Raw genomic sequence first — 27230 nt, 5'->3', positions numbered from 1 at the left:
GATAGTACTTAAAGAAATTCTCTATGAGTCTTAAGAAAGCTGGGAAAATAAAATTACTTTGCTCTTAACTGATAGAAGTGGTAAGAGGGGGGCGCCTGGGTGGCTCAGTTGTTAAGCATCTGCCTTCAGCTCAGGTCATGATCCCAGGGTCCTGGGATCGAGCCCCGCATCGGGATCCCCGCTCTGCAGGAAGCCTGCTTCTCCCTCTCCCACTCCCCCTGCTTGTGTTCCCTCTCTCACTGTTTCTCTCTCTGTCAAATAAATAAATAAAATCTTAAAAAAAAAAAAAGTGGTAAGAGGTTTCTGACAATTGGATTATCAGCTAAATGTCTGAATGTGGTGGTTATTTTAAATCTGCCTTTCCAGACACACTGTCCACCCTTTTGTAATCCTGCTCTGCTCCCCAGGGAGGCTGAAATCTAAGCCCAAGCCTTTTTGCCCTTGGCCTTTCTTTTGGGATTGGCCAGGGGGAGAAACCAGCAGGAAATTAGAGGGTAAGAGGAGAGACAGAAACTTTGGTAGTTTGGCCTCAGCTCCCCCTCTACCGGCCACTGGCTCGGGGTGGCTGTGTTCTTCACCAAATATCATGCCTCTGGTAGAGTGGCCCTGTCCTACGGTTACAGATCTCACCAGGCTCTAGTAACCACTCCATCCCTTGCCACTTCAGGCCTAGAGGTAGTAATGGTTCACCATTGTTGTTAGCTCTAGTTGCTGCAGCATCTTGTCTACAAGACAAGGACGGTGCGGTGTGTCATCTACAGCCAACACTCCAACACTGAGGACCTTGTTCCATTCACCCCTGAGGCAATTGCCTTTTATCAAAGGCAGGCATCTTGGACAAGTTCCCCAGGGGGCAGCCAGCATCCAATGACAGTTCTACTGGAGGGTGTAAGGACCTGACCCTATTGCCTGAAAAGGCACCATTTTGAAGGGCCATACCAATTCCAGAGCTCCCTGTGGGATGGGTTGAAGCGTTTGTCTTGATTACATTAGAGTTTGGCTCCTACTTCTGCCCAGTCTTGCTTCCTTACCCTCATAGGTGTTGATCCCAAGGGCATTACCTGATAAACTTCTACAAGAAAATCTCCATCTCAGACTCCATTTCCCCCAAGACATTCCTTTAGTAAGAGTCTTTTCACTAAACGCTTTTCAATCACCAACTTTGAGTATGCTCTTTGTTTCCTGTTCAGATACTGACAGATATACTTGTCATTTCAAATCAGAGCATCTGATAACATTTAATTTGTTCCACCTACAAATTGCTTTCAGCAAAATTTTCAGATGCAATGGGAGGGAATTATTATTCTGGATTAATCTGGACCATTAACCAGATCAAGGAAAAATGAGTTAATAAAACAAATGAGAGGGAAACCTGGAGTAAATGTCCTTGTCATCTTAAAACTTACACCAATGTTTTTATCAATATATGAGTACTGAAGTTTTTACCAAGAATTGAATGAAAACTAAATGTTGGATTTTTGGGAATAATTTTTAAACATGGGTATTGTTCTACATACTGTCACAGGGTCCAAAATGGAGTGATTCTTAGGAGAACCAACAGGCTGTTGAAAACAAAATTCTTGTAATATAATTATAAACCATCCTGATGGAGAAGTTAGGCCAATGTCTAGCACATAATAGGTATTCAGTAAATAATGAAAGAATATATAAATAAAATCCATTCATCTTTATAAGGAGCTCTCTGAATAACTCAAATAAATAAATTTTTAAAAACATAGAAAGAAAGGCAGGAAATTAGAGGGTAAGAGGAGAGACAGAAACTTTGTTTTAGTCTCAAACAAACAAACTTTGTTTGTTTCATATCATTCTGCCCAGTCTTGCTGATATGAAATGATATGAAAAATTGGCAACGATTACGGGCTTAGGACAGGTGATATAATGACAGAAGAAGGAAAAGGAGAAGAATTACAAATCTTTTTTTTTTTTAACAAACAAAATAATCTTTAACTTAGAAAGGGGAGCATTGATGTGTTTAATTTGTGAAGTAAAGTCCATCTAATCAGATAATTAAATTAAGGGCATAACTTACATGCTTTTGATAAATTCACATTTTCAACCGAGACAAATTGCATGTGAGTTTGAACTTCCAGCCTTGTGTGAAGACTGTGGCATGGCCTTCACAGGGAGGTTTGAAGGGAGTCCTTCACTGGGCAGTAAGTTGGATATATAATCCATGATATCTCATCTAATGTTTTCCACAAATTTGGGTGAGAGATATTATTCAGTTATAAAGCATTCCTTTTGGGGTGCCTGGGTGGTGCATTTGGTTAAGCGTCCAACTCTGGGTTTTGGGTCAGGGTCGTGGGATCAAGCCCTGCGTTGGGTTCTGTGCTCAGCACAGGAGTCTGCTTGGGATTCTCTGTCCCTCTCCCCTTCCCGCTCGTGCTCTCTCTCTGTCTCTTTCTCTCAAATAAATGAATAAATCTTTAAAAAAAAAAAAAGCATTCATTTCTTCATAAGAGATAACTCAGAAGATCACACCGCTTAGGTAAGGTGTCTTGGGAAAAGGATGAAGAAAAATGACTGCAAAACTAGGAAGACTGAGTAGCTACATACTGTCCCACTGTTATTATTCCTTTCAAAGATTTAGTTTGAAAATTTTAAAGCATTTTATTATGGTGACTATTTAGAAAAATTAAATGATTTGGAATTAGGGATAGGAGTGTCTTAGACTGAGTCATAATGATTCACGTATTTGGTCTATATAATAATAATAGCAATAATCAATTCTCCACATTTGCTTATGTAAAACTAAGCAAAATTTATGTTTTGACTCAATTGTCTGGACTGAGTCAATGGTGAGTGTAGTGTAAATAGTCTTTAATAAGAAAATAAATTAGAAGAATTTTTTTGTCAAATAATTGTGAGAGATTATTGTTTTGATAAAACAGTTGATTAAATTTTTTCACACTTGAACTGGTTGTGACACCAATCCAGAAATTATTTTTGATCTGTGTAATAACCAGCTGTTTTCCATAATTTCCTGGGAACAGAAGGAGAATGAGCATCAGTTGCAGAAGGCAATTTTCCAGCCAGTAGAGGCGAAATTCTGAGATCTAGATTAGGTTACTGAGTATGTTTGCAAACTCTTTCCCTGTATACCTTAGAAAACAGAAAAATGTCTGTTTTGGATGGCAAAATCGCAGCGCTGTTCTGCAGTCGGTGGGGTCTGAGCTCAGAAGTACAACATGATGACTTTATTATTAGAAAGATAGAGAATCAGCATTCCTGCACCTTAAGAAGAGAAAAGGAGCCAATTAGAGACCAAGTGTCTTGCCTATGATGAGAGGTAGTGTGGAAATGAATTCCTGCCTTCCTTATGGCTGAACAGGTAGCATATTATGCTTCCTATTTTAGAAATCTAATAATCAGCATTTGAATATGGTGCCCTTATTCCTTGTCTATATCTCTTATGGACCGTTCATCTCTGGAGGTAAATGGAGTTGTTCTTTTTTTATAAGGTAGAATGACCTTAATCCTTCCAGACAGACATTCCCAAGGTATTTTTAAGAGGCAGCCAGGGAAGGAGAGTGTGACTTTTGACAGTCTGCTGACCTCTGCACGCCCCACCCTGGAACCGCCTGGAAAGGCCCAAGCGGTGCGGTGGCTCCTGGAGCTCAGCCGCTGACTCATCAGGGGCCAGGCAAACTTGAGGAATTCCAAGTTGCAAATGTTAACGAATGAATGCCAACCTCTGTTTTCCCTTCAGCCGGTTCTAGTCAGTTTTTATGGAAGCAGAACGGCACCCATTCTCTGGTCACATTTTTCCTTCACATGACTCCCAACAAATGATGTGTCCCTGAGGATAATCTGTGTTTAATCTCCATATTTACCCTGTAAAAGACCATAGAACTAAGCAGGAAGGAAAATATTTATGCGCATGCACATACATATATACATGCTGTATTCTGTCATTCTGATAGCTTATAATGACTTGTCCATCTTGCCCTTGAATCTGATAAATGGGCTTTGTAACCAGGGTCTCTGTCTAAAGAGATAGGAAATGTCTTGACTAAAGGGGGGAAAAAAAAAAAAAGCCACAGCACAGATCAGCTTCTGATGTGGAACAGTGTTACAAAGTCAGGCCCCCCCCCCGACTTCCCTGCTTCCTCCTGTCCTCCCTGCCAGCACTTATAGGAATAATTCGAATCTAGCACATGCTTCGACTGAGCAGTGGAACAGGGTTCTGGTGCTCTCTTGAGTGGCAGTCTTCCAGGGTTTCATAGCCATGAAAGTGCCCTAAACAAAGAGAACGTTGGAGTCCCTGAGTCCTGAACTATAGATCTGTCTTCTCATCATCAGAACACCAGCTCTGAGCAGCCACGGGTCTAGGGGTGCGGGTGGGGAATGGGGTGGGAACGGGTGGGGGGTGGCTATGTGCACCTGGAGAGGGGCAGGTGGAAGAAGGCAGGCCCCACACGCTGGGTTCTTTCCCGGCTGACACCTACTCCTGTATGACAAGTGCCCTTTCAAGTAAAAGTAGTAAGTTTTCTCCTGTTTAAGTCACAGGCAGTGGAGGTTTTTATCTTTGCTTTTGACAGTGAAGCCACATGGTCTGGAGACTAGGGATTAGGTTGAACACAAAACCTAGAGCTGGAATCCTCTGTATCTGTGTCATGAACAGTGGAGGAAATTTCCTGCAGGATGGAGAGGCCTGCCTCTGATCGCTCACTGTTGTAGGGCTGTGGGCCCACAAAGATTGTGAGAGGCCTTTGGGGGCTGGATGAAGGGGAGATTTATGAGCCATCGTTGTTCTTTCTTCCCCTTCCGTGTCCTCCGAGAGGCCATGTGTGGAAACAGAGGCCTGGCGTCTGATAGGATCTGGACTGCTAGCCAGATCGCTTTCCCAAGTCCTAGCTACCTTTGGTACTCAGCCAAAGTCATACGTTAAAGAGCAGTCATTCTCCTTGAAGTCCTTTGGCCAAATAAATCTAAACCAGGGACTTTACTCTACAGAAACTTCGTTATAATACGAAGTTTTATATAAGACAGATAATACTCTGTCTCCGTCCTGCACTTCCTGGAGAGGTAGGGGGAAGCTGTCGATACTTCTGCCACTGCTGGGCTCCTGAAGGGAACCTTCACGGGCAATCCCAGGGGCTCTAAACTGTCGGGAGAAGGGTATTACACCAAAGTCACTTGGAAAAGGAATTCTTCATATAGTCCGGGAAGTCAAGTAAATGTATTTTCTTCATCATATTCCTTCAGAAGTCTTTGAAATAATTTTAGAGGGGATCTTTTCTCCAGCCGCCAGTAAAGATGTCCATTCACTCTGTTCCGTGGTCCATTTGTGAATAACGAGGCACAGCTAAGGAGCACGGTCATTCACGCAGGTGAGCTGTGGTACAGCCTGGCTGGGCGCACCCAGTCGTCCGCCCTGTTCCGCAGCGGCTTCAGCCCGGGACGGTCACCTTCTGGGTTGAGACTGGCCGCGTTTCTTGTTTACGTTGTTTCTTCATATCCTTTCTGTCAAATGAAAATTGTTTTGTGTTTTTTCTCACTTAAAAAAAATTATTAATAAACTTGGCTTGCATTCAAGGAATATAGGCAAGCCAGGATGATTCAAGTTTGGGGCCTGTAATTTTGTCTTCTGCGCGCATCGGGCTGCAATCTCACAGTGGGGATGAGTCTTCCATATGTGGGGCTGTATAAATAGCAGGGCTTTGTGATATGGGAGTACAGCAGCCTTAAAATAGTTGAACTAGAAGATGTTATGAAAATGCTATTTTTAAGCCTTATACATCTGTGCAGAGTGAACATCTTATTATGTGTTCATAATGTGTTAACCAAATGCCTAGCAGAGAGTGGTTGTCTTTGTGTGGAGGAGAAGGAAGGTAATGACAAAGGCTCAGTCCATTGGTGTGCAGAGAAGCAGAAATTAGACAAGGAGTCACAGTGCTGGAGAGGCAAGATAACATCCTTAAAACAGTTCTGATAACTGGCTAGACACACCATTAAAAAAAGAGAGAAAATGAATCTGAAATGCTTACGTGCCAGATGGCTAAAATCTAAATAACAGTTTTCTATTGTCCAAGGCTATTCACTTGTCAGCCCTCGAAATTTATCTCTTCAAAACTTCCTATCCAGTTAACTTTTACTCGAATTGATTTTTTGGAGGGAGGATGGAGTCTAGTAACTTGCCAGCTATGTGATAGAGTAAGTGTGTTTGGATTGAATACAGAAGCCAAAGTCAACTTTTTTTTTTTTTTTCTTCTTAAATAATAGATTACTGGTTGGAGTGGAAGAACAGGGATATTTATGTTAATATCACTTTTTCTTCCCTCTTAATTCTTTAAAACCTTAAAGGTCCACTGTATACATTGTTTGCATGCTGTTTGCTGATAGAATATCATGTGGAACTCCGTATAGTAGAGTAAGCTATCCATTTCTCACTGTACTATTTTCATATGCAATTCACTCAGTTTTATTTGTGGAAGGTCCCATATCATCATTTCGAATGGAAGAGTGAAGCTTTGTGTCTTCCTTCCATATATACCACTCACCGTGACCTTTCCAAGATCCAAGGGCAACTTTTCTGATTGAGATTTGAGTTTATAACTTAATCTAAACATGGAAAGGAAACTGAGTATCATAAGGCCAGATACCCCCTCTGTGTGGCAAATAAGGCTTGATTCTCTTAAGCCACAAGGTCATGGGAAAGTGATTTTGGTCCCCGATGACCCTTGAACCTCAAACTGAAAGGTACACATTCTCCACTATGCCATGGCTTCCTTGCATTGTATTGGGCCGTGTCAACAGGAGCAAGTGCTCAGACTTCAATCAAACGCATGGACTCCATGGCTGAGGGAACTCCTTAATCCGATGGATGGAAAGTTAAGTTTAGATGAACAAAACATGAGACTCATTGTATCTTAGGCGTGTGATAAGAACAGAGGAAGGAGCCATGAAGAGAGCTGTGAATAATACTTGCATTTCAACAGGAAGTCAAATTAGGTCCTGATATTTTAATATGGAAATGTTTTTAAAGATCAAACCATAAATAGGAAATATATCCCTTGTGCAAGAGAAACCATGAAGAAAATGAACTCAGTCCTAGAAACTATGGGTTTAAATTTTGGCAGGATGAATTTTGTTTTTCCTAGTTTTTATTAGGGAAAATTCCTCTGGAGTTTCACAAGTGTACCTTTTGGGTGATGTATTTTTATTTATTCTACTTATCAGCCACAGTCAGAGGCCCAATTCTGAATCAGTCTTCATTGTATACTAAGTTGAGAAAAATGTGAACTAAATGCAAATTATTCTAATAACTTAAAAGTTACATAAAACATGAAATTTGTTCATGATTCTAATTATGTTCAAGCATTTCTAATGTGTGTTATGTTACAAATTACACATATTCATCTTTTTTTAATTATTAAAACATTTGGCTAACATTGTTATATTCACTTTTCACATGAAGAAATTGAGGCCTATCCCACATTATAGAGAAAATAAGCTGAAATTACAATTTCGGAATTCATACTTTGTCATTTCAAACCATTCTTTTAATGCTCTGTTTCTATTGCAGTGCCTTAATATTAATACTTAATAGGTTCTTAAGTGGTTTCTTTTTCAATTTTCTAAGTAAAAGGCACTGAGTAAGCTAAAGGGAGATTTAAGACTGAGGAAAAATATCTGGCCTGGCTTTTCATGGAGCCAAGGTAAATGAGCATATAAGGCACATGCATGGAAAAGCAAATGATACCCTTCACAGTCCTGTGATTATTGACACATGGCTTTGCAATGCAAATACTCCAGGTGAAGAGGCTGCTTACATAGTGACAGGATAACGTTCTCACTTCCCACTTACCCTCAGAATCACAATAATTCAATGGTAAAAGCCAGCAAGCTCATGTGTCAGGCCTGGATTCTGTTCCCATCTCCCTTTTTCTTTGTATATTATATGAAAATCGGCATAAAGATAGAGACCAGAGACCACAGTGATATCCTACACAGAAGTTGTTTCATAAATTACAAGGGCAGTTGTTTTATGAGTTTGGAAGTGACCAGTTCAATGAAGAGATGCAATTGATGTCTGCCTTTATGATTGAAGCCAACAAAAGCTTTCTCCTCTCTCATTGCTGATCTCTAAATATCTGGTCTGTGGACACATGATCCTTGCTGGGTAATCACAGAACTCAGCACACTGGCCCAGTGGTTGGGCCAGGAGGAGGCATGTGCGCAGCACAGCTCATCAAAGTCTTCCCTGATGTGCGGGCACTGGAAGAGAGCTTTCTTCTGTTTGGCCTGTCAGGAGCCCACGGACAGACTTGTGCTGCCAGTGGTTATTTTTCCTGGGATATGAGGAAAATCTGTCTGGAAATGAACCCCAGACTCAGAGATAAATAGAACCACAAGATTGGGAGGAATTTTTGATGGCATTAGGAGAGCCCTCACATCTAGATGACCCTTTGGATTTCCTAGTGACATAAAGTAGTATTTTTAAATTTTTTTTCAAAAACCAGTTTGAGTTAGGTTTCTTTTACTTGCAATTAAAAGGCTCCTTATTAAAAGCTTAAGAAAACTCAACCCCTGATGCTCTATAACTTCCCCTTTTGAAGCCTTTTTTTTGGGGGGGTATCTCTCTTATGCTTCTCACTCTGAGTACTTATGGACTATTGCAGTTTGAGATTGAAGATAAAATGTGATAAAATTAAGGAATTACAAAAATTATAGTTGTATCTATTTTAAAACCTGATATTGGTTGTACAAAGGATAAATGCTGTAGGACTTTAGAGAGGGGTAGATAACTGGGAGCAAGTGTGATTCAGGGAAAGCTTAATTCCGGTTGTAAACTTGGACCTTCAATGATGCACAAGGGTTTAAGAATAGATGGTGAGTAAAGGGAAAGGTATTGCAGGTAAAGAAACTAAGAGGAACAAAGGCACAGAGATGGGGATGAGTGGAAGGGACTCCACTCCAGGTGGAAAGATGAGGTCATATTTGAGATGGCAGAAAGGTGTTGCGTTGTAACAGAGGGATGTGAAAACCAGGCAGTAGACCTTTTGATGTCGTAGGAAATAGGAGACCTTAAAAGTTTTGGCCAGGGACGTGACCTGATAAAAGGGATATTTCACAAATATTAGTACTGCTGTGCTGTGCGGTTGGAATGGGAGGTAGAGAGAATGGCATCAGGATGGCTAGTAAGGAGGCTTATTTTCAGCTTTTTCAGTAATGTGCTATGAGAGGAATCAAAACTTGGATGTAGGTTGTAGCAGTGAGAATGCAGAGGGAAGATGAGAATGATACAAAGACATGTCAAATAAAAAACATCCAGAGGGTTTGATTGGGAAGATGAAGAAGGATGGTTAACTCTTAAGTTTTTGATTCTTCATGTCAGGACACGTCCTTGCACACATGGGGTTTGAATTATTGAGAGGTCCACGTTGGAAGGATGTACTATTGAAGGTACAGGATTGGAATTTGGATTCCAGAATATAGAGAAGACAGGACTGGACACAGTGATTGGGAGTAAATTTGCAAAGAAATTATGATAAGGTCAGGAGAATGGATGATGATTGGTAAAGAGGAATAGAAAGACCTGTGTGTTTGTGTGTGTGTGTGTGTGTGTGTGTGTGTGTGTAAAAGAAAAAAAGTAAATTGTGAGTGCTTACTATTATTTCCAATTAAGTATAACAGTTGAGGGTTTTTATTTATATCTTTGGTTGTATACTTTCTCTTATGCTGAAAATCTTGATTATGAATGATGTTAACATAACAGCTTTTAAATTTTGGTTTAAATTTACAAATCACAAGTGATTTAATAATTCCAATGTCTGGCCCCAAGCTTCTTTAATTTGATACTTGGTTTTAACAATGTTTAGATAAAAAAGATGTCTCACAAAGATATGAAGAACCAAACAGAATCTTTAATGGCTTACACTTAATTAAACCATGATCCTTATTTTTCAGTTCTGTCTACCAGTTACAAAGTTCTTTGTTGGAATTCTTTTGCTGGGTGGGGAAGGGAAAAAGAAGGTTGAGTTAAGCTCCGTGGACCCCAGGGCTTCCTTCTCAAGACTCAGAAAAGCATCTTGGAGATGCAGACCAAAAAGAAAACAAACTCCCAGCTTTAAGAAAAAGAAAAATAATAATACAAATTTCTTTTGGATTTGCTTTCTTCACATGGAATTATTGCTAGATAAAATTGCTATGGAGAATAGACACACAGTGACCAGTTTGAGTAGGGGAATGACACGAGGGAAGCAGATTGTAGGAAGAATGATCTGGCAATGGGTAATCTGTAGGTTAGAAGAATGAAAGAGAGAAATAAGGAGTTTGCAATAGGTCAGAAAGAAGTTGTAAAACAAACATGGTAGCAGGAGAAGAAATGGTGAACATGGGAGATTTTGGTTGCAACAAAGAGTGACTTTGGTGACTGATAAATACTTGGAAAAGTTTGATCACATAAGATTCTTCTTTTGTGTGTTTTATTTACCCTTGTTGTTCTGGATATCTGATTTCAGTCTACTCTACCTGACAATGAACTTTCCTTCGACACACCCATGCCGAGGTGACCTTCAGGAATACTCATTCATAGACTCCAGTCTGACTGTAGCAGAACTACACTGAGACTAGGAATATGTTGACTTCACAAATTCTCATTTTTATTTCCAACGAACATGGCTTGAAGGACGATTTTTGCCAGATGTCCTTTCAGTCTTATTCTAAATTCATCTCTTTAACTTTCTCATGGAGTTCCTATTTCATAGTATTAATGTTCATGGGTCGAATGAGACTTTATGTTGATGACACAAGAAACCCGAATCACCTGTTTGCATGATTACAAACAAAGCCCTGTGATTGTCGGCTAACAGAACGCAGAGCGGCCTGTGGCTCCAGTTAACTAGCTGACCAGCAGAGCACAAACTGTAATGGTGGAGTATCTGTTTTCCTTTTAATAATTGATAACCTTGACTTCAAAGACTATCATCAGAGTTTAAATGTGAACTTATGCATCATTTCTGTTGATATTTGGGGGATACATGGTGGCAGATGTTGGGTGAAAAACAGAATGCATTTTGAACTCTCTGTGATTCTGCTCAGTTTTGCTAACTGCATGACCCATTATCTGTTTATTAGAGTGTTAAAAATACACCCATATCCAAGTACATAGCTAAAGGCACAACACCTCTTAGCTGTGCAGATTTTTACTGCAGAGAGTAGGAGGACAGTGCCTCTTTTAAAAATACTTTGTGCTCTGAATTAATAATGACTTTATACTCAGCTTTAAACAAATTACAGTTTCAGAATCACTGAAACCTAGGTTGTTTGGAAATCATTCCCATCTCTCTACCTGGCTTTCAACTCTTTAATGATTACGATTTGAATTCATTTTGTGTTCTGTTAATTCAAATTCTGATAGTCAAAGAATTAGACTTAAGGATCAAGTATCCTGCACCCTAGATATATTTTCACTAGTGATTTACTCACTAACCTTGAGATATCACTTCAGCTCATTTGCCATATGGAATCTCCCTTCCTCTGTCAAATTTGTTAATGAGAATCATTTCCACAGAACTAGGAGATTTAGAGGATAAATGAAATTTGGATAGAAACAAGAGATATATTTTTGCCGATACATGTCTCTGTGTTGGCTTTGAGTATGTGTCAAATATCATTTGCATAGAATTGCAATGAGCTAGGTAGCCACATTTGTTCTCCTGGTTCCTTTTTTAAAAAAAAGCATTTCCTGTAAATATTCCGAGCAGCCCTATGAAATGAGATGTGGTTTTCTTTGAAATGAGGAAAAGAATAAACATATATAGATTGCTCACAAGCTTTTAAAGAAGCTTGTGCTCTACTCCTGACATAATTTCTTGTGGTTCTTATTTCTCCTGGGGTCAGAAATAAAAACTTTCAATTCATCCCGTCAGATTTCTTGGGAACTGAGATTAGAGCAAATTAGCATCTCTTATCTGTGGGTCTTGTCATTTAGCTCTATGGTTCACTTAAGTTATCTGATGGCACTCTGTTATTTGTGAGTGTGATTTGGCTTGTATTTGTGCAGATTTTATGGATTAGCTTTTTTTTTTTTTTTTCCAGTTTGGAAATGACTTTAACATACTTAGATGAAAAAATGGGGAGAAGTGTTCCTCACTGTATAGTCTTTTATTTTCTTTAATTAAATGAATTTAGAAACCATATCCCCAATATCTGGTTGGGGAAATTTTAGATTACACTTACTAGGATAGAGAAATATCTCCAAATATAAACCATGTCTCCTAGGATTTAAATACTTATCTCTAAAATATTAATTGACACACTTAAAACCATTGTCAAAGTCAAATCAAATCCAAAGGAGAAAAGCAAGAGCTTACTTTGGTAATACTGAATCTAAGGGAATAGGCCCAGGACAATTGTCCAACAGGTTTGGCTCAGTAAGTTAAACATTTTTTTGATATAATAATATTTACACTCAAATATGCCCCATCAGTCTTCCTTATACTATTATAGTTAATTATGAGAGTGCTTGGGTTCCAACTGGTTGTGGTCCTTCCAGGGGCCCCTTCTTGTTGCAGTCTTCAAATGTCTGAATGTCTTAGTTTTGTTGTTGTTATTGTTGCTGTTGTTGTTGTTTTTTGAGAGAGAGAGAGAGAGAGAGAGAGAGTGAGTGGGGGAGGGTAGGGGCAGAGAGGGAGAGGGAGAGAATCTCAAGCAGGTTCCACACCTCATGACCCTGACATCATGACCTGAGCCAAAATAAGAGTCCAACGCTTAACCGACTGAGATACCCAGGTGCCCCTGAATGTCTTAGATTTTTATTATACCTTGGACATTGTATAGGATTTGGTCGATAGCTTGGTTGTCCTGCTCACAAGTCTAAGTTTGCCAACTTCACGAGTCCTTTCACTTTTCCATTCCTGCTTAGATAGTCAGTAAGCCATTTGTAATTCCTGGGCTCCTCTGTAATTAAGCCCTTCTCACTGGATACATTGGGTTAATAATCCATTCTTCCTCCTTATTTAGGCCTGTTTCAGATCTTCTTAAAACTGGTCTTATATATAATAACATTCAAAACCACCCTTGTATTCTAAAACGGATTCCATTTTTAACTGACAGTATTTCTAAAACATAGTATTTCACACTTTCTCTTTTTCTTGTGAATGGATTCAGACTCTAACATTTATTTCTTTTTAAATATGTGTCAGGCACTGCAGTAGACACTGGAGATCTAACAAAATCATGGCATCTGATCTGAAAAAAATTTACAGCCAAGTATACCCGACTTTGCTTTCTGTATCTCCAAGATGCCTAGTAAAACATCTAGGCAGTTTTTATGTGCACAGCAGCTCAACAGAAGAAAGTTTTGTAGGAGAGTCCAACATGTTCTAATTTTAGCTCACTTTGGTTTTATTCTCCAGAGAGTTTATTTTGCAGGATATAGGTGGAGTTAATGGGCTTGGTTAATAATTCCTGAAGGTTCTCCTTTGAAGGGGCATGCTTTGCCCAAACAATCAGCCATATACTTAAAAGTTATAACTGGGGTTAGTCATAATTGTCAGGCCTGCACCCCTAATTTGGTGGCATATTCAGGGGCTCTTGAGACATTGCTCAGAAATGCTGGATGGTATCCATCAGATCAATTTTAGCTAGGAGAGCTATTGCTAAGTGGGCTGTAGAGATCTCAAAAAAATTAAAGAGGATAGAATGGTTCTTGGTCCTTTTAGAGTGGAGAAATGGTACTGATTCCAACACAAAGGGCCACAGGTAGATTAGTGTCATATGTAAGTAGTGTCAGGAGACAGCTACAACTTCTTGAGGAACCCTGATGCCACTTACTTTTCTCCACAACTCCATTTGTGGACTTTTCTAAGCAAGGTACATCTGTGAGTCCTGAGGTGTGGAATGAGGACATCTCGAGAGCATGGCAGGGCTGCACGCCAAGTGTCAGCAGTCCACCCTCTACCAGGCAGCACCCCACTTGGAGTAACAACATGAAGGAGAAGCTTCACAACAGTCTTGTATGTATAACTTCTTCTTATGAAAAAAAAAATTCTGGTATTCAAGACACACCATAGAATTCCCATGTGTCTGACCTCCTCAGCTCAAAGGAAGCTTTCCCTTCCCCACCTGGAGATAGCCATATTTTTATGACTTAACTAAGATGAGATAGAAGGAATTACCTTTGCTATTTATTGCTGCCATAGTTTGAGAAGAAGGTGAATTGCACCCCACATCGGATGCAACTGGATAGTCATGAAGCCTCAAATTGCCTCCAGATGATGTAGGAATCCTTTATACTCAGCAATTCACAATTAAGATTTTGTCTTTCCTCTTCCTTTGTCTTCAGTATTTACCTCCATTGTTCTAAGTAACTGCTCCCAGCTTGGTCTGCTCCATGGGTGGCCTTTTCCAAGTTCCAGTCATGGTGCCTCTGTTTACAGGGAAACCCAATCTTCGATGCCAGGCTGGCTCTGGGAGGGGTACCCCAGTCCTGGCAGGGAGCAGTAGTAGGAGATGAGGATTTCGCAATGCACTTTCTTGTGTATTTTCAGAATTCTTTTGGTTTTCTAGGCCAGAGTAGGGCTGTCCCGTTATCAATCTTTAATCCTTCCTTTGCTAATTAGTGTTGAGTTCTCCCTATCAGAGAGAGCTGACTTTGCACTTTCTTCCATAGTATATCATCACTGTTGCCAGTTTTCTCCAGCTGATTTTTCTTCAGCTCAGTAATTAGTTATTTGTGTTTGCAGAGAATGGTTTGGGGATGTTGAGATCAGAGAGATGGCCTTTGTCCATCTTCTGGGAAGACTGCCTTCCTGCTAGTTCAAAAACGAGGAGGAAAAAAATTGAGAAATTTTGACCTTGGTTTCACAGAATTTAATTTATCATGGCTGTGTCGCTTGTTTTTTTCTAAATAATAAAACCACCTAGGCATCCCCTTCATGCTTCTTTTACAAGCTTCTTGCTTTGCTTATAAAATAAGAAATCCTGTAAATGTACAAATGATGTTATACTTGGGAAATAAATGGATGTTTTAGTATTCCACGGGAGCAAACTTATCGTGCTGCTAACTTCTGGAGTAGGTTAAAATACTCAAAACAGTTCTAGATGGATTGTTATCAATTTTTCATTTATTGGAAATACTGCATTTGAATGTCATGCACTTTCCAAACTAATTATTTGCTACGTCCTATGTTACCAATGTGAGGAATTTAGCCTGGGCAAGACTTTTAACATCTCTTTGCTTCATTTGATCTTTCACAAAGTAGAGATGATTTTGTAGATGGTTAAATGAAGTAAGGCTAGCCCAGTATCTGGACATAAAATAAAAGAATAAAAAATTAGGGATGGAACAAAAGACTAAGGACTACAGAAGCTGAGACGTGGAGAGATGGGCACGGAGAGAGGCTTTTCAGAAGAGAAGCCTCTCTGCAGGACACTGGAACTCAGTTGGGTCGTGTCCAGAGGGAGAATTGAATGTCAGGGGAATAGGACTCAGACAGTCGGTTTAGTTTGGCTAAAGGATATTGAGGAATAAGCACTGAAAAGGGAAGTACAAGCCAGATTGTAGGGGGCTTACTGAGAAATATGAACTTTAATTCAGAGACAGTATTTGGTAAACTGCCATCAAGAGTGGAATTAGATTGTTTTCCCCTCAGGGGCCAAAGTGACCCCAGAAACAGTTCATCTCAGGGCATGCAGGGGCTATCTGACACAAAGCTCCCCTACAGAGATTCTGGTCTTCTCTCATCTCTCGCTCTGGGGATGTGGGCCGGGAGCAGATTCATTTCTTTCTGTCATTACCTAAGGATGAGTTTTCACTGTGGAATGACCCTGAGCTGGAGGACTAGTCTACGCCTTTTTCATTAGGTCCCCTCAAACACTCAGTCAGATGAGTTGCTACACGAAGCACATCAGCAAGCCTGGTTTGCAGAAGTGTCAGGTCCCTGCTGTGATCCCCACGAAACCCTCCTCCGTGACCACACACACAGTCACTGCCTTTTAGTGAGAGCGTAGACACTATGAGCGGGCTTTGTGCTATGATTTACGCTGATGGAACATAACAGCAGATTAGCTTGGCAGCTTAATTGGAAGAAGATAAAAATCTAGATGCAGGCTCTCACTAAAAGGCCATAAAGCCCAATGGTTTTAGCTTAGCTTGATTTAAGGCTATAGACCCACTTTGTCTCCATTTCATAAGAGCATGAATTTCTTTTTGATCCTTCATGGTGAACATATGCTCTCTCCTTACAATCAAGGTGACATAAGCCCCAATGGGAGTAAAGTTTATTGTTCCAGAGAAGTTTGGGAAATCGCAACATAACTTTCCAATAACTAACCTATATTTCTAATTTATAGACAGGGCATATTAGATGGTATTGTCAGTCTCCCAGTTATGGGACAATTATTCAAGCTTTCACAGCCCAGTTGGCTATGGCTTTAAATGATTTTGCAGCCATCAGGCATTCTATTTTGAGAACTGTTTCCCTTTCTGTCACTGTTGGTGAACTTCTCTGTCAGTGTTAAGATTTGCTTGTGCCAGCCTCTGATGGACAGGATGATAATTTTATGATGGCTTCCAGGCCCTCTATGATATAGCAGACTTTTATGAGATGTAGTTGTTAGGCTGAAGAGCTATAGAGTAATAAATATATTTGACATTCAACAAGTATTTGTGAGTAACTATTATGAGCCAACACTCAAGTCCTGAGCCATATAATAATGGCCTTATGAAATTTGGCTTCCTTTTCAAAGTCAAACGTCTGTATTGAGTATCTTTTAAATAGAATAATAGATTGGAGGGGCACCTGGGTGGCTCAGTCTATTAAGGGGCTGACTCTTGATTTCCACTCAGGTCATGATCTCAGGGTCCTGGGATCCAGCCCTATGTCAGGCTCCGTGCTCAGCACTCAGTGAGGAGTCTGCTTCAGGATACTTTCTCTCCCTCTGCCCCTCCCCCTGCCCCCGCTTTCTCTCTCTCTCTCTCTCAAATAAATAAATAAATCTTAATAAAAATAGAATAACAGATTAGGAAGACATTTTAATCTTCCTGAGATGCCATTCGTCATTCTGTATGGTCCCACCCACCTCACCATCCAATCTTGTACCACTAGCCTGAGACTTCTCTCTCTCTCTCTTTCTATTCCTTAGACATCTGGACTGTTTTCAATTCCTTGGAGATACCAAGCGATCTCCTCCCTCAGATCTTGCACATACAGTTTTTTCTTTCCTAGAATGCTCTTTACCCCGCTGTTCTTTCCCCCAGCTAGCCCCTACCCTGCATTCAGGTCTCTGCTTAATTGTGACTATTTCAGGGAAGCAGTCCCTGATCTCGCAAGACTCAAATCTGTTTGATTCACATTCCCAGACCTCTGTTTTATGTTTTATGTATTTTTTCTCTCTCAGAAATTTATCCACCTAAATAATTTTTTAGGTCTATAGTGGTCTGCATTAGACCACTATTTCCATGTGAGCAGGTGTTTTGCTCACTGTCACCGTTCTTAGTACGTTTCCACAAGATGTTTGATAATTGACTGGGAGATCATCTTGTTTAAGCCTTCCTTCACGCCGGAACTCTCAAGCACAGAGATGGTCAGTGGCTTGCCCAAGGAACATAGTTAGGAGCTGAGTCAGTATTAAATATTCAGACTCCCAGTCTTCTGTCTACTGTCCTAATGTGCCGAAGTGGGAGTGAGGCCGGCAGGGCTGTGGAGCATCTTCTCCAAGTAGCATGGGTAACAGAGGTAGCATCCTGCATATGTGTTCTTACCTGCCAGCCAAGGGCAATCAAAAAATAGATGCTGTGACATAGTTTCCGATTTACAGAAAGTTGTGAGAATAGTACAAAGAATTCTTACATACTCTTCACCTAGGTTCTCCCAAATGTCAACATTTATTTTTCTTTATCTATCTATCTATCTATCTATCATCTATCATCTCTCTATCTATCATCTACCTATCATCTCTTCATTATCATCATCATCGTCATCAGCCTACCTATGTATGCTTTTTCCCAAACTACTCATCAGTAAGCTACAGATATGATGTTTCCTTACCCCTAACGACTTTAGCCTTATTTTATTAAAAAACAAGAGCATTCTTTTACACAACCCCACAGCACAATGATAAAAATCAGGACATTAAACATTAATACATTATTATATAATCTGCAGTTCTTCTTCACATTTTGCCACTTGTCCCAAGAGTGTTTTCTTCTGGTGAAAGAAAATCCAGGATCATGTGTTGCATTCAGCTGTCACATCTCTTAGCATCTTTTAATCTGGAACAGTTTTTTAGTTTTCTAAAAAGTATAGGCCAAGTATATAGCAGACTGTCCTTTAATTTGGACTTGCTGATGTTTCTTCCTCATTGGTTTGAGCTTATGCCCTTTTGGCAGGAACCCTATGGAAGTGATGTTTTGTACTCGGTGCCCTCGTCAAGAGGTGTGTGTTGTTGATTTGTTCCATTACAGGCAATGTTAGCTCTGATAACTTAAAGTCCTGTCTGCCAGGTTTCTCCAGGTCGATAAAGCTACGACTTTCCCTTTTGTAATTAATAAATATCTGTGGGGAGGAAATTTGAAACTCTGTAAATATCCTGTTACTGGTCAAAAATTTCACTGTGAGTTTTAGCACTCACTGGAGATTCTGGACTGAATTAATTATTATTATGGTTGCTAAATGGTGTGATTTTTCTGATTTTATAATTTCCTCAGTATTTATTAGCTGCTTTTCTATTCTAATGATTTATTTTTCCCATTAATTTGTTTATAGCAGATGGTCTCATGGATTATTGCTTTATTCAATGGGTTTTAATACTATTATTTATTTTGATCCCAATTATCTCAGCTTTGGCAAGTAAGAGTCTTTCAGACTGACTCCTGTATCCTTCTGGCATGTCCTTGTGTTTCTTGTGGTTCTTCTTTATTTTCTGGAGCAACAAGATGTTTCTGGCTCATTTTGTCATCTCTCTGCCTCAGCTCTGAGATTGGCCATTTATCTAAAGAGATGTGCTCATTTCTACTGGAGTATAATCATTTCTAGATCCTTTCACATGTTTATGTCTATTTTTATAACCTCTATCTCTTCTCTCCTCCCTCTTCTTTTTCTCTTTCCTCTCTCTCTCCTATTTATATATAAACCACATGAGTTTACACTAACACCTCCATCTGCAATCCAATACCCTTTCTCCCTTTCTTCTTTTGTTTAGCTTCATCCCTTTTAGTATCTGTAAGTCCCCTTTCCAACAGTCAGAAACCTGCCTCCCATTATCTACAATATAATAACTTGCTTGCCAGTCCTAGAATATGAAGAAAATAATTTCAGAATTGCCAAACCATGCCTCTGCAAAAAGGAAGCCTACTAACTGGAGTTCAATATTTGTTTAAAACTTTTTTGTTCTTGGGATGCCTGGGTGGCTCAGCTAGTTAAGCGTCTGCCTTCGGCTCAGGTCATGATCCCAGGGTCACTGGGCTCCCTGCTCAGCGGGGAGGCTGCTTCTCCCTCTCCTCCCCACTCATGCTCTCTGTTGCTATCTCTGTCTCTCCCTCTCAGATAAATAAATAAAATCCTTAAAAAAATAAAAAATAAAACTCTTTTGTTCTTTAGTCTGAGGGCATTTCGTCTAAATCCTGTATGCAAATGTTACTTAGGTTAGTTCTCTCTTCAATTCATTTGGTGTGGTTAGGTTATTGTTTTGAAATATGCTTTATTTGTTTTTGTTTATACTCCATTTCAGAGGTTTTTTTTCTTTATCCTTTCTGATTTTCTTTTGTGTTTATTCTCTTTCCTTTTTTGAGTATGTAAAACACTAATGTTGTTCCAAAAGTCAGAACTGTACAAAAAGGTATACACAGAGATGGGTCATTACCCACCCTCGACTTCCTTCCCTGCTTTCCAGTCCTTGGCCATCTTGTTTAGGTAACCAACCACATTCGTGTCAGGTTTATCCTCCCTCTGTTGTTCCTTGCACATGTGATTAGATACCATATTTGCTTATATTTCTTAATGAAAAAGGAGATCTCTTTTGCACTCTGCCTCACTTTATAGAGCTCTGCTTCATTACTTTGCAGGGTGGATTCTACTGTGTAGATATACCACAGCTTATTCAACGGGCCACGTTTGTTTGGGCATGTTCCTTCTAGTATTCTGGACTGACAAACAATGCAAGGAATATCCTTGTGCACCAGAATTTTCAAGTTGTTGGATGTATATCTGCACAGTGAATTACTTAACAGTGGGACATCTATATCCTAAGGGGATACATATGTAGTTTTGTTAGATATGGCCCAATGTCCCTATCTAAGGGTAGTACCAGTTTTCTTCTAACCAGCAGTACAGGAGGGGGCTCATTTCTCTACAGTTTTGCCAATAGAGTGTGTTATTATACTTTCTAAGTTTTTGCCAATCAAGTGAGAAATTGTATCTCCGTGAAGCTTTAATTTCCATTTATCTTCTCATGAGTAAGTTTGGGCAAACTTTTCTATGTTTAAGAGTAAATTGTTTGCTTGTCCTCAGTGAGTAGCTAAAGAAACACAGCATCAGACTTCTAGAAAAAGACCCAACATCTAACTCTAGTGCCGTGGTTCTCCAAGTCCAACAGCAGTGGTGGAAGCTGGGAACGTGTTAGAAATGCAAACTCGGGGCACCTTGGTGGCTCAGTCGGTTAAGTATCTGACTCTTGATATCCTCTCAAGTCATGATCTCAGGGTCCTGGGATCAAGCCCCGCTGCTTGAGATTCTCACTCCCTTCCTCTCACTCTGCCCCTCCCCACCACTTGGGCTTTCTCTCTTTCTTTAAAACAAATAAATAAATCTTAAAAAAAAAAAAAAGAAATCTCAGATTATTCCAGGACATATATTCTTTTCTCATAGAGAGATAGCATATCCTAACTTGAGTTCACAAATACTACAGATCAAAAGCTCCTAAGAGTTAAGGGGTCACAGAATCATAGTTCCAGGAAAGATTTTCTTGGTTGAAAAATTTCCCCTGTCAAAGACAGGGACTAAAAAAAAGGGAATCTGGTTATTTGAGTAAGAAGAAGGGAGTTGGCAGAACTAATAGATTGTCATGGTATAGACTGAAGGGGTGGATTCTTGTCTCTGGTGAAATTAGAGAGCAGTAAGGAAATAGGGCAGGAACTGAGCCTGAAGGCTTAGGTTAAGGAGTTAAGATGAAGAATCTAGTAGGAAGCCACAAATGAGAGAGCCTGTGGGCAGCTGAGAGGCTCACTCAGGATATATGGAAACTTGACCTTGGGCAGAAGAATAATTCTAAACCCATAAACACTCAGAATTGCCAGATGTTGTTCTTGTGGGCTTCATGGTGGGGCTGAATCTGAAGATTGTAGGTGTTACAGACCCAAACCCTCTGTGATGGAAAAATGTCACTTATTTTTACCTTTAGGCAGAGATATCAAAGAAAAAAAAAAAAGAAAGAAAAAGAAAAAGAAAAATCTGAGATGGAGTATGAACAGGATGAGGAATGGCATGGAGGGATTGTTGTGTTTATATATTTGGGCAAGGTCGGCTTCCTCTGAGCTGGTTAAGCAAGAATGCCTTCCTTAGGCCCCAACTATAAAGTTTTCAAGGGTAGGTAAATGCTTTAGACAAAAATCATGTTGTTTTAAATTTGAACTCCTTTTTCTTGCATTTTTGCCATTTTCTTCAGTTGGAAACAATGAAATAACAGAGCTTTCTATTAAGTAAAGAGTTAGCTTGAAGTTTAGATATTGGTTTTTGTTCTTATATTCATATAAATGACTGTCACATTTCAGGACATAAAATTAAACATTGCTTTGGCTTTTTTTTCTTCTTTTGTGACTTTTAATTTTGATATCATCTACATTTTGAGCCATTATCTCTCTCTATATACAACACATACATACACACACGTATATATGTAACTTATAGTATTAATATATGTTTTTTGAGAATAAGTGGAAAACATCATTTCCTTTTACTCTTAAATGTGTGTGTGTTTCCCAGAAACAAGGATATTCTTTTACATAACCACAACAGAGCTGGTGATAACAGGACATTTAACACTGATATAATGCTATTATCCACATTCCACATTCAAATGTTTTTTTTTTTAAAGATATTTATTTATTAGAGAGAGAGAGAGAATGATAGAGAGAGAGCATGAGAGGGAGGAGGGTCAGAGGGAGAAGCAGACTCCCTGCTGAGCAGGGAGCCCCATGCGGGACTCTATCCTGGGACTCCAGGATCATGACCTGAGCCGAAGGCAGTCACTTAACCAACTGAGCCACCCAGGCGCCCCTCCACATTCAAATGTTATCAATTTGTCCCAGGAAATCCATTATAGCTATTCTTTTCTTGGTTCCGGATCCAATCCAGGATCGAGTGTCGCATTTAGTTCTCATTCTATTTAGTCTCCTTTTACCTAAAACATGTCTGTCTGATGTTTGCTCATGATAGATCCTGGCAATGCGTTTTTGGCAGGAATATCAGCAAAAAGATGTTCCATCCTTTTCAGTATATCATTTCAAGAGTCACATAATGTCCGTGTGTCCCAATATTGGTGAGGTTAGCTTTGATTGTTTGATTGAAGTAAAATGTCTTCCAGATTTTTCTTTGTCAAGTTACCATTTTTCCCTTTGCAATTAACAAGTAATTTGTGGAAATATTTTGAGACTGTAGAAATGTCCTTTCTTATTAAAGTTTCACCTACTAATTCTAATATTCATTAATGATTTTCTAGCTTCATCATATCTTCTGTATTTATTACTTGGCATTATACAGTAAGGAAGAATGTTCTCTTCCCTCAATATATTTGTTTACTCATTTGTTTATTTCGGTATAGACTCAAGAGCTTTGTTTCACTCAAATAGTTATGTTACCAACAACATTATTCTCTGATGCTCAAATTGGTCCAGACTATTTCAGACTGGTTCTTGTGTGCTTCTGATGCATCCCCATCATTTTTTGAGAGCTCCTCACTTCCTAATGCACCCAGGAGCTCAGGGCTTATACTTTTCCTGCCTCAGCCCTGGAATCAGTCCTTTGTCCCAGGGGCTTTGGCTTTTCTTTTGACTTAATTAGATCAAATTTATGCTGTTACATGGTTTTCCAATCCTCCTCTCACTAGCCCACAATACACGTCTGTATCCCACACTCGTCAGCCTCCTCCTTCCTCCTGCACGTACCCAGCACAAACTTCTACCCTGTTCACACTCGTTCTGATCCTTTTGTTGCCCACCATGGTCTGGTTCCTTTCTCCTGTCTGACAGGGATGCACAGAAAGAGGAGCTGCTGTGACATCTGTAACTCATTCGTCCCCAAGCTTGATTCCACTGAATTGTCTGGCTAGACAAGTGCATTGCTCCTTAAAGAATTCTTCTACATTTCCAGAAGCTGCTCAATTGGGGGGGAAAAAAAACGTTGAACATCTTAAGGAGACTTAAAAAAAAGAAATAGTGAAATTTTATAGGAATATTTTCAATCCTTTGTAACAATATTTAACATATTCTTGAGCTCCCCCTGCCAAAAGTTTCCTGCAAAACCCCAGCCCACATTCATTTCTCCCCTCTTTGAACTCCTACTCCACTTGGAGTCTGAACCACACAATTTAGCTTTTGTTTATGTGCCTGCTTTTTCTCTGATTGATTCAAGTTTTCCATATGGTTATTAACTCCTTCAGGGGAAAGACTGTTTTATATGTGTACATATATATGATTCCCCCCACAGCATCTGGGCTCACTGCCCCCTCCCCACGCAAATACACACACAGTTCCTAGCCCTATGCCACACACATATAGGTACATTAAGAAATGGTCATTGAGGAAATTAACTCTGATCATAGAATTCACGTAGCCACTTAGAAGAAATGCAACTAAAACTTAGGTCCCATGAGCTGCACACCTATATTTTCTTGATGCTAACATATTATAGCACAAACTTCCCCAAATTTTGCCATCTGTTTAGTAGTACTGTATTGTACCGGAATATCACCATCTTGTAATATTGCATGTTTTATCTCTTTTTGAAAAAAATGAGAATAAAAATTCCATAGAAGTGGGAGATGGGGGATAGCATGGATCTCTGACATCCAAAAATAATCTCTAAGCCCAGTGAAGGCAACCTATGCAAGAAGTTGATCTGATTATTCATTTCCTTTCTCCTGGCTGATTTCCACCTAGCAGCTGAAGTCAGTATGTTATCTTTTTTTTTTTTTTATTATTATTATGTTATGTTAATCACCATACATTACATCATTAGTTTTTAATGTAGTGTTCCATGATTCATTGTTTGTGCATAACACCCAGTGCTCCATGCAGAATGTGCCCTCTTTAATGCCCATCACCAGGCTAACCTCAGTATGTGATCTTGATGGTAGAAAAAGGGATCTGTATGTCTGCATATCCATTGTTTAATTCATCACAGCTCTATTTTCTATTTATATTTTTCCCATTAAATCTATTCCACAGATACTCATTTTAATTTTTAGAAAATTTAGAAATATTTAGATTTTAAATGCTGGTACAAAAAAGAAAGCCATATTTAATTCTTATTCAAGAACATTTGTGTGGGGCGCCTGGGTGGCTCAGTCATTAAGCGTCTGCCTTCAGCTCAGATCATGATCCCAGGATCCTGGGATCAAGCCCTGCATCGGGCTCCCTGCTCTGCAGGGAAGCCTGCTTCTCCCTCTCCCACTCCCCCTGCTTGTATTCCTTCTCTTGCTTTGTCTCTCCCTGTCAAATAAATAAAATCTTAAAAAAAAAAAAAGAACATTTGTGGAATCTTTTTTTTTAAAAAGATTTTATTTATTCATAAGAGACAGAGAGAGAGAGAGGCAGAGGGAGAAGCAGGCATCCCGCTGACATTTGTGGAATCTACTCTTCTGATATTTTATTCATTAATTCATTAAACACTTTAATATGTGCCATGGACTGTGCTAGGCTCTGAGGAAGTGACCTGTAAGGTGAGGCCTGTGGGATGAGCATGTGCCAGGTGACACATGGGAGGAAGAGAGTGAGAGCAGAGGAAACCAACCACACAGCAGGTCTCTGGGGTGTGAAGGAGCTTAGAGAAAATGTCTAGAGTATAGTGAGCACGAGGACTGGTTGGGAGGAGGTTGCAGATGTAGTCAGGTGCTCCATTGTAAGGGGCATGTAGGTCCCATAAAAGTTTGGCTTTTATGCCAAATCCAAGGCTTTAAAGTAAAAGTAGAAGAAGCTCAATAGCTTGTGGCAAACAGCTTCATGTTTCCTAAGAGGTCTTATTAGCCCTGTAACATGGTTTAATTGATGTTCACAAAAACAACCTTTTTCATAAAGTTTGTATTTTGTGTCATGTAATCTTATTAGGAAGGCAGGGAAGTTGTATAATGTGTTTTTGAAAGTTTTTTTTTTTAATCAGAAAGAGTTAAAAGTGTGTTGGAAGTTAAAGGGGTAGCCTGTAGTATCCAGAAAATTTCTTTTTTTTTAGTAAAGTTCTGTGTTCATCCTAGTTGCATGCTGACTTGTAGCCTTTTAACTTAATACACGATATTCATCGTCACATATGCAAAAAGCTTTAAAGTCTGTATAGGACAATTGTTTTTCTTCTGTTACTTATTAAACAAAGGAAATCTGATACTGCATTGTTCCAGTCTAAGACCCACTCTTCACTCTGTCCTTAAATTTTACTTGTTTAATTTCCCTAAGAGATGTCAAAATTATATTTTCAATAACTTTTGTGTATTTCATAACATTCTGTGTGTTTTCAGGAGATGCATGGTTCTTCACATAAATGACGACTAACATCTGTCATGAACAAAACAAACTCAAAACTTTAGTGATGCGTATAATGTCATAGTTACTGTACACTATGATTCTTTTCCAGTCAAAATATAGCAATAAGATTATTATCTAGGGTATTAACTGGGGAAATATTTATTATTTGGGGAGAGAGTGAGGAGGGAGAATGACAGTTAGAGCATGGGTGCTATTAAAAGCCACAAGAAACAGAGAAGAAATACTTATTCTGTGGGAAGTAAGGCATGGAACAAATTTCTCAAGTCAGTGATTTCAAATAGAGTGTTGCTATGACTCAGGAGAATGGCAAGATAGATCTTTTGGTCTCAACAGAAATTTAAGGAGGAAATAGATTTATGAAAAGGTGAGAGGGTACTTTACATTATCACAAAGTAAACTGGATAACTGGGTTCAGAGGCATTCCACAACATACTCCAAACCACTTGACAAAGCTTCTCCCGTCTCCACTGAATGCTAAGTGCTGCAACTTACCCAGGCAGTGCTCAATCTCATTGTCATTGTCCTGGTTCTCTCTTCTGCGTGTCTCTGGCTCTCAATTCAAGGTCCAGGTGGAGTTCTTGGAGCTTTCCACAGCAGAAGGCAGGCCCTCCCCTTTCAAAGACTTAAATTGGAGAACTTCCTAAACACAAGAATACGTAGTGGCCAAAAAATATGACAAATTTTTACACGGTTCACCCCTTTGGATATCCTTTGAACATATTTTCATTTACAAACATTGGTTCCAGGCTATCATTCTAAAGATAACCCTTGACAACCAAAGCATGTTTCCCTCCTCAAAATGAGGAAACTCAGAACCTCATCCCTTGTTGCATGCAGTGCATGATTCAGGACCTCTGTGAAATGTCCACCCTTATGCCGGTTCTGTCACAATCATGTGTCCATATTCTATAAACTGTGGACTCAACATGCTCTGTATAAAATTGTGAAAGAATAGAAAATTTAGTTGAATATATAAATGTAAGTCTGATATAGTAAGGAAAAGACCATAATTCATACATGTGACCCTAGGTCATAGATAGGATTTCTTTTTTCTTCAACTCATTTAATATTTTTTTGACTTCACTCAGGAACTCTGATGGTCGTGCCTATTTGGAGTTGTGGTCGTGCCTGGTGGTCGTGCCTATTTGGGGTTGCTGTGGCTGGCTATCACTTTTTTTTAAAGAAAAAATATAAATAAGTATTAAGAGGCCCTCTAGTTTCTATCTCATTCTTTCACCATCCCCATTGTGTTATAGTCACCCTATTTCCCCTAGACAGTCAAGATCAGCCAAAAACGCAACCTTTTTTCATTTTCACTAATCATCTCAATACCAGGGGAAGCCCCAGATATACAAGTGGTTTTTCTCAACTTCTAATTTAATAGAATCACATTTGTGTCTCACAGCGATAATATTCCTCCCATGGGTACCAAAGCCTCTGTCAGCAGAGCCTAAAGTAGCAGGAATGGTGACCAAATATTGTGTTTTCTGTTTGTTTCACAAGCGTGTGT

General features: G+C 39.5%; 1 long non-coding RNA gene across 1 annotated transcript in view; it reads left to right on the top strand.

Moving 5' to 3' along the window:
* The window catches only part of LOC144380981 (uncharacterized), a 250193-nt gene extending 223339 nt beyond the window's left edge, over positions 1-26854 (top strand). Inside the window, exon 3 of the long non-coding RNA XR_013445363.1 lies at positions 26809-26854. This is a non-coding gene — a long non-coding RNA (uncharacterized LOC144380981). The remainder of the gene's footprint in view (positions 1-26808) is intronic.
* The last annotated feature ends 376 nt before the right edge of the window (positions 26855-27230 follow it).

This window comes from Halichoerus grypus, chromosome 2 (genome assembly GCF_964656455.1).
Source record: "Halichoerus grypus chromosome 2, mHalGry1.hap1.1, whole genome shotgun sequence".
Taxonomy (NCBI): domain Eukaryota; kingdom Metazoa; phylum Chordata; class Mammalia; order Carnivora; family Phocidae; genus Halichoerus; species Halichoerus grypus.
The sequence above is the reverse complement of the archived record's forward strand: the minus strand, read 5'-3'. Positions and strand labels throughout refer to the sequence as shown.